We start from the raw sequence: 11728 nt of genomic DNA, 5'->3' as shown, positions 1-11728 counted from the left end.
TAAACCATTTTATTCAAGATACCATAGAATTTAGATGTTGTATTGCTGAGTTAAAATTCCATCAATTTTGGTATATCAAGAAATGATCTTTTATGTTTAAAGTTGTATCCAGCCAGTTTATTTTTGATGAAACTTCAGTTCCCTGAGTCTTATCATACCTACTATTAAAATTGACCAGGAAAATAATTCATATAATTCTGGGTCTTTATTTCCCTGGTTGCACGTAGAGCTTTGTCCTTGTTTTTCCCTTTATTTTGAGAAATAAAATCATCTTAAATTTCTATGAGCAAGATATCTTACAGGACTAGATGACTATCAATTTGATGTTTGTGAGAGAAAAAATTCATAGTTTTCAAAGTTTATCAAAGGTCGTATAGAGCTATTTAGAATCTTTTAGGGAACACTCAGCCAAGGAAATGGTAGAGGATAAGAGTTCCAAAGGAATCTAATTGGGAGGAAACTCCCTGTCACTTTTCAATCAGAGCAGTTCTGTTCAGTGATATAAATGTATGTTTGTGTGTATGTAGGATTCCTTATGACTACAATTGAAGATAAGTGTTCTTTTGCAAAAAACAAAATAAGAAAAAACTATGCAATACTGTGTTATATACTTAGAATCACATAATCTCTTGTATCATTTGGGAACAATTGACTATGAGCCCTAATTATGAATTATAAATAAGCCATAGTTTCTCTGACATTCATTATATACTACAGGTTATTTATTAGCTGCAGGTTACACAAAAGTACCCCAATCCTAAACACACAAATACTTGTAAGAATAGGAAATTCTCTTTACATACATTAAGATAAAAAAATCACAAAGTCAAAGGTTAATAAAATTCGAAACAAAATACTTTTGGTGACTCCATATTTTCTCTGACTTAATTTCCATATCACTTAAATCAACATTCATTCATTTATTAAATCATCCAACAGCTAGTGTTGTAACATTTGCCTTGATTTCAGGAATATTGACCATAAAAGTTTACCAAGGGAGTCAAATATTATTTAGTGGGAAATGATACTCACTCTTCATATTTTATCCATTGGAGATGTTCTATTTTATCACAAAAATTAAACTTTAACAATAATCACTATTACTGACATGTGTGGTGGGGTGTTCAGGATTGAAACCCTGGTTCTCACACACTCTAAGAATGCACTCTACTGCTGAGCCTCATACCCAGCCCCTAAAATTACTTTTGCTGACAACAAATCTCAGAAAAATTGAAGGAAAAAAAAATGATCACATATCAAGGAGCAAAGGAGGTGCCTACTATTTTCATAAGCATGACATCCAGTACCCTTGCAGTAGCCTTCAACTTTATAGCAGGGGATTAGAAAGGTGATTAACATCACAGAGACTGAGGAGTGAAACTAGATCCACTCCAGGCTTGTCTCCCTCCACTTCTCACCCACCTTTCTCTCCACCTTGCTGCCTATGACTGTTTCAGCCTAGAGAAGCCTTCTGTCTCCTACCCAGGTATGGAAAAGTATTTAATTATGTACTATGTTGTTAGAATAAGACAGTCTGGCAACTTCTAATTATCCTTCATTATAGCACTAAATGAAATGGATGAAAACACTTCAGAAAACTGTTGATTTTAACAGGATATCAGAATTTTTTTTTTTTTTTTTTTTTTTTAGGACAAAGAACAATGGTATTTTAGAGAAAAACACCTCATTATAGGATGTATAGGAAAATGATCATGTAATGATAGTACTAATATTTTTTTCTACCTGAAAATAATTTAATGATTGCTTCCTTTCAGAGCAGATGAGACTCACTTTTAGACATTTCATGTAAGCAACAAGTAGAAACTTTTTCTTCCCAATAACATGCCTCTGTGGACTGACAGTTCACGCAGAACCACACAAAAGGCAATTAATTCATCCAGCAGAGCACTACACAGAGGCAATTTGTCTGACATGTAGCATTTGATTTTCAATAGTTGCTTATCTATCAAGGGAACATACCAAGTTCATCCTTTGGAAATGGGATAGGCCAATATGCTGCTATGAGCCCTGAAATGCAGGAATACTATTTAATTCAGGATCTCACTAGGGACATAGATAAACAGTAGACAATGAAATTACATTGTCTATAAAACAGACTGTGAACTAGTGAGTTAAATTAAAGGTGCAAGCTGGGGAGGTGGGTTTCTGGTAGAGAGCTTACCAAGTATGTATAAGGTCTTTAGTTTGAACCCTAGTACCATTAAAAAATTAAAATATATAAAGGTATAATTCACTATATAGTCATGTTATAATTTACATCTGGTACATGAGATTTGATAAGTAAAATCCATAGAATTAAGTAGTGTAGTAGCAAGATGGATGTCACTCTCACACCTTCTTCCCCTACTGTAAAAATCAAGCAGGCTTGATCCTTGCTATAATCTGCTTTTGTGAAGTGAGAATACCAATAGCATCCTTTATAGTGCATTCTTGGATTAGCTATAAAACACCTAGAACATTACTTCCTTTATGGTTAATGATCAATAAATTAAACTGTAACTTGGTCTTGTTACTATGACACTGCTTAATAATAGAACAGTGCTTGGATTAGCAGCCTTCGGTGTAGATTATCATGTATCTCACTCATACCTACAATCATACTATAAAAATGTGCTAATTTCTTCTCTTTATATTTTCATCCTGTCACTGAGCATGTTGAAGTAAAGATTGCGGCTGTTTCATCTGTGTCACCTCCAATCCCAGCATGGTGCCTGGCACAGAATACATTCTCAGTAGATATTTGTAGTATGTGAATGAATTAGCCAATATGTAAATAAATTAATTCTTTATATTGCATTTTAATTTGGATTTTTTTGTTTATGTGGATGAAATATGAAAAAACTTATTTTAACTGAGTACTAAGTAAGATAGTTTTAGGTCAGCAAAGTTCTTTCCCTGAATTTTTCACTTCTCCTCCATTCGTCTATAATTTAACAACCAAGACATAAACACATCCCTCTCTTGTTCATTCCTATCATCATCAAAATTCTGAGGACCTTTCTGATCTATAAGTAATTAGATGTGCTAATATTATTTTCATTATTCAACTAACATTTGAGCACAATTAAAGGCCTGTCATTGAAGTAGTGTGGTCTTTAGGAATGCTTTCCAATCAAAATGATGTGGGAAATAAAAGAAGCATTAAAAGACTGAGAGAAAATATTTGTAAACCACGTATCCAGTCAAGGACTAACATCTAGAACAAATACACATGTAACCTTTCAAATTTAACAACAACAACAATAATCCAACTATAAATGGGTGAAGCATGTATAGGGAATTTTACTGAAGAGGATATGCAGAAAACAAACACATGAATAGACATTCAACCTCATTAGCCATTAGAGAAATGCAAATTAAAACAGAATGAAATATCACTACACAACCAGTTTTCTGAAACAAAACTGATTTTTTTTTGTTACCTAGCAATATATAGTTTTGTCATTGAAGAGAAAGTAAAGTAGCTTGTCTTAGTGGAAATTCAATGTGTTGATTGGGTTATTACACAGGTTTATGTGAGTGAATCTGGGTCAATTCTTAAAGATGATCCAGACGAATTTCACCAGGTTCTAGTGGTCTCAGTCTCACATAGTGAGGAAAATCCTAATATATTTATATGTTCAAATCTTGGTGAAAATTTTCTTTGACGTACATTGTTATAGTTTCTCTTTCAGGATTTTTTATATTCTCTAGTTTTGTGATTTTTTCTATTCATTTGTTCTAAACATTCTCAGAAATTATGTCATTTTAAAAGGTCTTCTTTTTTCTATTCCTCTTATTTTGAAAATCCCATGGACACAACTATGTTTTACTCTGTTCTGCTTGTCCATTAACCTTTTTTTTTTATGTTTTCAATTTGTGTTCTATTAAGGCATTCTATTTATCTCTTGAGTCTGCTAATTTGCCTTTTAAAAAAATTATTCAGCTAAATAAGCCTTCCATTAGTTATTCTTTAAATTTTTAATTAAATGGCTTTTTATTTTATTTCTAAAAATTCTATTTGGCTGTTTTTTATATCTTTCACTTGAATATATATTTTCATCAGTATGTTTTTTTTTCTTTTGTACTATCTTTAAATATACTCTGTATATTTTATCTGATTAGTGCCACTAAATTTCATAGCATTTTAATTCTGTTATTTGTCTCTAATGAAATTTTCTTATAGTTGTTTATATATATCTATATATATCTATATTTATATAGATATAGATATATATATATTTTGCATTATTTTGGGAATTGATCTGTGTAAAGAACACTGTAAGATCTGAAACTTCCGGAAGGAAATTGCTCCTGTCAAAGAGTTTTTCAGGTTTAGATGTTCCGGATCATGCATGTAACATAAATTCATACACAACTGTTTGAGATTCAGATTGTGTTTATCAATTCTCAGATAGCCTTTTTCCCCATATACAGCCTAGTTCAGTCTAGACTATTTGCTAGTAATAACTCTCACCCCAGATTATCTTGTTACTGAGGTTTCAAACCTTTAAGTTTTATATGGTAAAATCAATGGCTTTTGTCTGACTTAGGTAGGAACAAGTCTTGATCTCTAATTCTGGTGATTAATGAAATGAAGAATTCAAGTTATTTAACTGGTTAAGCACATCAATAGAAACAAAGCAGCAGTTCCAAAGTGATATTGGTACTCCCTGATTTCCACCACAGTGGTCCTATTTGATTGTGAAGGGCTCCCATGTGTGCATGTGTGTGGTTTGTGTGTGAGAGGAGGGAGAGCTGGCTCTGTATTTTGAAGGATATTTGTTATGTAGTGTCCAGCATTTCCAAGGTTTTTAAGTGAAAATGTATTTCAGAGTATATTGTTGCCCTAGTCCTGCTTCTCCAAATTTCAGTGTAGATCTGGATTTTGTAACAGTATTTTGAACTTTTTCTCCTGTGCCTACATTGAAGATATTTCAAAACTAGATTTAAAATAAAATTAAAAAAAACTAGTCAGTAACTTTATTTAATCCACAATTGTAAGGGATGTTCAATCTCTTTATCACAACTTGCTATAAAAGACCTGAAACCTTTCTCAAAGAGATTTCAGCACTGACCTCAAACTCATTGCCAATTTTCATATGTGCAAAGCAGAGGTTTTTGTAAGCCCCTCCAGGGCTTTGCATTTCTTCTCCTTTTTTAGAGTTCCTCCAGTTATTTTCCTATATTTTTAGATGTGCCTCTTTGGTGTTCTTTTGGTGGATTTATTTATCACTTCTGGGTGTTTGAGTCAGAGTATTTTATCAAAGTGTAGTTTTCTGTTTTATCTTCACTGGATGTGAGACATGCATTTTACAAAGAATAGATTATAGGGAGTGGTATACTAGAATTGTTAGAGGATGTTTGCAATAATTTAGGTATGATTATAAAAAGCCCCAAGCCAAAGAATTCACTGTGGTAACAGAGAAATAAGGACTGATTCAAGAGATTCCTTGTATTCAGTTGAATGGCCATAAAACTTAAGAAATAAAAATCTAGGAAAGATATCTAGACTTTTAGTAATTTTTCTTGATTGCTTAATGAGTTCTAAGTGAGTCTTTGAATACATCATTTCATTTAGTATAATACTATAAATCTTCCTATAATGTATGTTCTTGGGCAAATTAACAGGGCTATGGTATACACTCCCAGGATTCATACCTAGTTTCTCTGTCAGTCAACTTTTTATCACTGTGACCAAAATACCTGACACTAACTTAGAGGAAAAAATGTTTATTTGGGGCTCAAAGTTTTGGAGGTCTCAGTGCATGTTTGGATGTCTCCAATGCTTTGGGCCCAAGATGAGGCACAATATCATGGTGGAAGAGTACAGCACAGGACAGCTTCTCAGTTGATGACACCAGAGAAGTGGAGGAGACAGACAGAGACAGAGCAAGAGAGAGAGAACTCAAGGATAAGATATTGTTCAAGGTCACATCACCCAGTGACCTACTTCCTCTAATCATGCCCCACCCTCTGCCTACAGTTAAAACCCAGTAGTCCATTCAAATCATTAATCTATTAAATGGATTAATATACTAATGTGGCTATAGCTCCTAATCTAACCATTTAACCTCCAAACATTTCTTAATCGCCTAACACATTAGCATTTTGGGGAACACCTCTTACCCAAACAATAGCATGCAGTTATCAGAAGCAACACTATCAATCCCCAAAATATACTGATCTGTAGTATAGAAATGACACCCGTAAGAGATAGTTGCCATGGTGAATGAGGTCACCCTTCCAGATTGAAGAAAAAAAAAAAAAACATAAAAATGTGAAACAACAAATAGGAAAACATTTCTTTTCACTAATTATCTATAGTTTGCTGTACCAGATTAAGAAGTCATAGGTTGAGTCACAGCTCATATGGGAATAAATTTTGTGGGGCTTCTTAGCCTTTCTATATACTTTCTTTATCTAAAGGAAAAGAGTGACACTGATCTTATCCTTGAATTTCTCTTAAATTTGTGGCACTCTAATTTTTTTTGCCCTAATATCAAATGTTTTTAATGTTCCTAAAACTATAGACAATGTTCACTGAAAATTCAGAAGTTCTACTCCAATAGCCTGCTCACCTAAAAGATAAATAGAAATAAGAAAAAAATAAACATAAATAACTTAGGTAAAGGACTACACCATAACTATTTTTGAGTGATTGACTTAAAAACAGGGCTTATTTTTTTCCTTAACAAAATAAATTCTTAAGAACAAAATGAAAAGACATAGTTATTATAAGGTTCTTATAATTTCTCTGTTCTTTCCTTGTCATTTATGAAGTATAACTAAATCAAAGAGAACAAAGTTCTCAATGGGAAAGACAGAAACTTCCATGTAATATATTTACACAATAATTATAATGCACCAACAATAAAAATGATTTAAAAAATAACAGTTATAATTATGGGGTAGAGGTTTAAAGTCATTATACATACTGCTTTCTGTGTTTTGACCTTCAGGTAAAAATATCTTTTACTTAATTAGGATATTCTTTTATTTGGAAAAGAAAATAAACCTTGCATACTCTGGGTAATGGCCTGTTGCTGACAGGAATGATAAAACAAATAAGCTCAAAACCTTAAGATCCACAGAAGAATGTGATTTCTTTTAAGAGAGTATTTTCCAGAAAAGCATTTGGAGTAAATGGAATTTGAGTTCAACCTCAGAGCATGAAAGGATCTCAACATGTGGAGAAGGGGAAAGACCATATTCCACGTGAGCATGAGGGTAGCTGGAGAGGGAGCAATCCTTGTTGGAGTGCTTTAATTGCTCATAAGGATTCTGTCAACTGAGTTAGAAAACAGGTCACTTGAACCTCAGTAGTGCAGATCAGGGTAGAAATGTGTAGTGGTCACATGAAGTAGCAGTCACATAACAGGCAGATGAGGATTTGTTAATATAATTTTTTTTATATTGAACATCACTTCCACACAATTTATACTTCACATCAAAAATTCTTATTTATCTCACTTGTGCTTCTTGAAAATAACTTTTAATTTAAACATGAATTTGCTTTTTTTTTTTTTCCTCCAGGGTTTACATAAGTGTATATAAGTTTTTCTGATTCTCCTAGAGGTCAGGGATACATTTTTTTCTTTCCTTTTTTTTTTTTTTTTTGGTTTGAATTTCTATTTAAATATAAGTAAATTAATTACATACTTTCCCCAGAAATGATAGAACTTAACATAGCAGAAGATGAATTAAATATGAACAGTAATCTTCCTCTGCACTTCCTGTGTAACCATTCCTCATCTTGACTGCCACTCAGCTTGTTTCAAATAAGCCAAGATCTAATTTAAACTAAATGAATAATTTTTAAAAGGTGTGAGTTATTGTGCAGCAGCTATTTTGAAAAACAATGTCATTAATTTAACTACTGCTATAAAACATTCTTTCACACTAAAATCAAACTTCAAACATTTCCAATTCTTTGTGCTTAATGAAGCATCAGGGGGTTTTGCCTTTTCCTTCAAAATATTAAGCAATATCGTAAAGCAAATTTATTTAGTAAAAAAATGTAAGACATTAAAGTTCTGTTAATGGCTGTGTATTTATCTCATGAAAGACAGTTGGAAAGGTAATTATAGCATGCAAATTAGTTTCCATTGGACTGCATATTAAAATTATATATGCTATGGTGTTGATGTAGCTTGGTTTGGAGAGTCACTTAAATTCTGAAACTGGTTTATATATTCATCTACCTCTCCCATTGTGGCCCTAAAACTCTGTGAACTCCAAAATGCATTGCAAGCTTGCCACTGAGTGTCTTGTTTCAATAGGTGGCTCTCAGTTCCTTCCAGTAAACATCTCCAACATTGAATCAATTATCTACATTTAACACAAAACTTTCCTTTCCACTTTCTCTCTTCCATTAGCCAGTCATATTCTTATCTATTTGCATGAACACTGAATACCTGGGGACACGAAATAAACTAAATACAATTCATTCTTCATGGGGCACATAGTCAAATAGGAAAAAAATGGTAATACTACATACATCTATATGATGGAAGGATGAAAAAGGGCATGGACGTAATATATACATGTAAAGATAAGCTTTTTTGGTTCATTTTGAGATTCTGGAAGAAGAACCCAGGGCCTCACACTTGCTTGGCAAGTGAATCACCCCTGAGATCCACTCCAGCCCAATAAACTTCTATAATATCAATGGGGATGATACTCTCTTTGACTCTGCAGTAAACTGTGTTACTTCCAACACTTCATAATCAGATCTTTCCAGCAGAATAATAGCAGTGCTTCATCCCCAGCTCTTCATCTTCAGGTGTTAGATGAAGATGTTATTCTTTCATGTTGAAGTATGAAAGACTTTCAGTTGGCTCAAAGGTTCTTCAGACTGGAAAAAAAAATAAAAATAAAACAATCAACTAAAAGTACGTACAATATTAAAATGAGCAGGAAGATCTATCCATTATCATTTGTATCTGGAATGTCCCCACAGAGTTCCCGTGTTAATAGCATGTTCCCCAGTGCAGCAAGGTTCAAGGTGGGGCTTTTAGGCAATGGTTGGATTATGAGGGCTCTGAATAGACTTCTGAGAGGTAGGAACTAGCTGGAGGAAGTAGGTCCCTGGGGATGACCTGGAAGGATTTATCTTCTCCCACTTCCTTCTTCTTGTTTTAACTTTATCTCCCTCATAAGGTAAGAATTTCTGAGCATAGACTTGTTAGACATCTTGCTATTACCTGTCCAAATGTGAGACTTAATGAACAGCTTTAGTGAGAATCTTGCGGCTTGCCAGTCCCCCCCCAATGTAGTTTATTTTCTCCAAACAGCCCTATTCTGAAGCTGTTGTGTGTTCTTCTCCCTCCCATTCTCCATCTATGTTTGCTATCCATGAAAAAAAAATACATATTTAATCACCATACTTCCTAAACACTGTTATTAAGATTTCCGCATATTGACATTTAGATGGAGACTGTTAATTTATTTATACTTTTTATCAAAATGTAGTTTTTGGTGTGGGAGCCCAGGCCCAGTTGTTCAATTTTCTTGAAAAGTAGTCCAGGATAGCACATTCTCTCCCATAACCCTGAAAAATTCCTACATTCAGGAAACTAACCTTGACACAAGACATTCCTCCAGTCTACAGCCCAATTTGTTAGTTGTCCTGTTGTCATCCTCCATGCTTGATTTAAGTCCAGGCTCCCACAGTTCATACACTTATCACATCTCTTTAGTCTCCTTTATAGTTTTAGAAAATTTTCAAATTTGCCTACTTCTGAAATTTAGAGACAAAGACTGTGGCATTTCTGGTGTGTGTGTGTGTGTGTGCGTGTGTGCGTGTGTGCGTGTGTGCGTGCATATACACACATATGCTGCTTCATTGGTGATTGAGTCTTCAGCTATTATGTCAAAAGCCAACCTTTGCAAAGCACATTTTACCTCAAAAGTAACATTGGGAAGAAATAGCAAGCAGAAATCAAACCCCAAATATGTGGCACCAGGCCTACAATATAGAAATAGCTGTCGAGGTGTCTGCCATGCTTACCAAATTGAGTCAGTCTAAGAACTTGTCAGGCAGCAGGTGACTAGAACTGACAGCCTTCGAAGGAGGGGTCGTATCCATGGGCTCCTCACTGTCAGCCTGGGAGGTTGGTGGTGCAGAGGCCTTCTGTGCCAGGGTGGAGGCCGGTGAGTGGACCTTCACTGGCCGCAGGGTAACCATGGGGGCATTGGGAAGAGAGGCTCTTTGCTGTCCAGCAGGGTTCCCTGAAGCAGGCTGAGGGGTGGGTGGTGGGACAATGGAAAGGGACAGATTGGGGTTGGGTTGGGAGAACTGAAGGGTTGGGAGGCCGGGGAAGACTGGTCCCTTTGCTGGCTGCCTGCGCCGCCTACGGCCATGGACACTGCGGGGTGGGCCAGAGCTGTCACTTGATGCAGAAGATGGGAAAATGACTGCCATGGAAGGCGGGGGTGGTGTCCATGGCCGTGTCCTCAGGCAGCACAGCAGGATGCTGGGAAAGGTAAGGCGATGGCATGGCTATGAGGGTTGGAGGGACGGAGTGCTGGCCCTGGGTATTGGGGTTGTGGGTGGAAGGGACAGGAGTGGGTCTTGGGAAAGAATGAGGAGGAGGAGGAAGAGGAGCAGCAGGAGGAGCAGCCAAAGGAGAGGGAACATTAGGAGGAGGAAGAGGAGGAGGAGCAGGAAAAGGAGTTGGAGGAGGATGGGAGGAGGAGGAAGAGGAAATGGAGAAGGAGGAGGAGGAGGAAGAGGAAAAGGAGGAGGAGGAAGAAAAGGAGGAGGAGGAGGAAGAGAAGGAGGAGGAGGAAGAAAAGGAGGAGGAGGAGGAAGATGAGGAGGAGGGGAAGAGGAAGAGGAGATGGAGAAGGATTAGGAGAAAAAGGAGGCAGAGGAAAAGCAGGAGGTAGATGAGGAGGAGGAGGAGGGGGAGGAGGAGGAGGAGGAAAAGAAGAAGGAAGGGGAGGAGGTGGTTGTGGTGGAGGAGGGGGAGGAGGTGGAGGAGGAGGGGGAGGAGGTGGAGGAGGAGGAGGAAAATGTGAGGGAAGAGGAGAAGGAAGAGGAGGGGGAAAAGGAGAAGGAAGGGGAGGAGGTGGTTGTGGTGGAGGAGGGGGAGGAGGTGGAGGAGGAGGAGGAAAATGTGAAGGAAGAGGAGAAGGAAGAGGAGGGGGAAAAGGAGAAGGAAGGGGAGGAGGTGGTTGTGGTGGAGGAGGGGGAGGAGGTGGAGGAGGAGGAGGAAAATGTGAGGGAAGAGGAGAAGGAAGAGGAGGGGGAAAAGGAGAAGGAAGGGGAGGAGGTGGTTGTGGTGGAGGAGGGAAGGTGGAGGAGGATCGATACACATGGGGGTTGGGGATTCCATTCTGGAAGAGGTAGGATTGGAGGGGAAAGGGACCTGGGTAAGAGGTGTGGGAAGGTGAAACACATTAGGGGTAACTCCAACATGGGGACTGGGGCTGAAGGGAGAAGGAGGTTTCCAGGGAAGAGGCAGAGGAATATTAGATGAAGGGGAAGGTGGAGGGATGGATAGGTTCAGGGGCCCAGCAGGCTGGAATTCCATCTGCCTGCTGGCAAGGTTGGTTGGGATGGGGGAGGGGTCAGTGGGTGGGGGGAGGGGGCCTGCATTCCAGGGAGGGCCTGCAGGTGGGGAGGATGCATGGACAGTGGTGGTGCAGTCCCTCAGAGCCTCTCTTCTGCCCTGGGCGACCTCTGCTCAGGCTCCATGTTGTTACTTCTGGCACTCTGAAC

At 37.3% G+C, this 11728-nt stretch overlaps 1 long non-coding RNA gene across 1 annotated transcript in view; it reads right to left on the bottom strand.

Moving 5' to 3' along the window:
- Positions 1–8803: 8803 nt before the first annotated feature.
- Positions 8804–11728, bottom strand: part of LOC143399376 (uncharacterized) — a 139683-nt gene continuing 136758 nt past the window's right edge. The window contains exon 3 of the long non-coding RNA XR_013091405.2: positions 8804–8857. This is a non-coding gene — a long non-coding RNA (uncharacterized LOC143399376). The remainder of the gene's footprint in view (positions 8858–11728) is intronic.

The sequence above is a fragment of the Callospermophilus lateralis genome, chromosome 5, assembly GCF_048772815.1.
Source record: "Callospermophilus lateralis isolate mCalLat2 chromosome 5, mCalLat2.hap1, whole genome shotgun sequence".
Taxonomy (NCBI): domain Eukaryota; kingdom Metazoa; phylum Chordata; class Mammalia; order Rodentia; family Sciuridae; genus Callospermophilus; species Callospermophilus lateralis.
The sequence above is the reverse complement of the archived record's forward strand: the minus strand, read 5'-3'. Positions and strand labels throughout refer to the sequence as shown.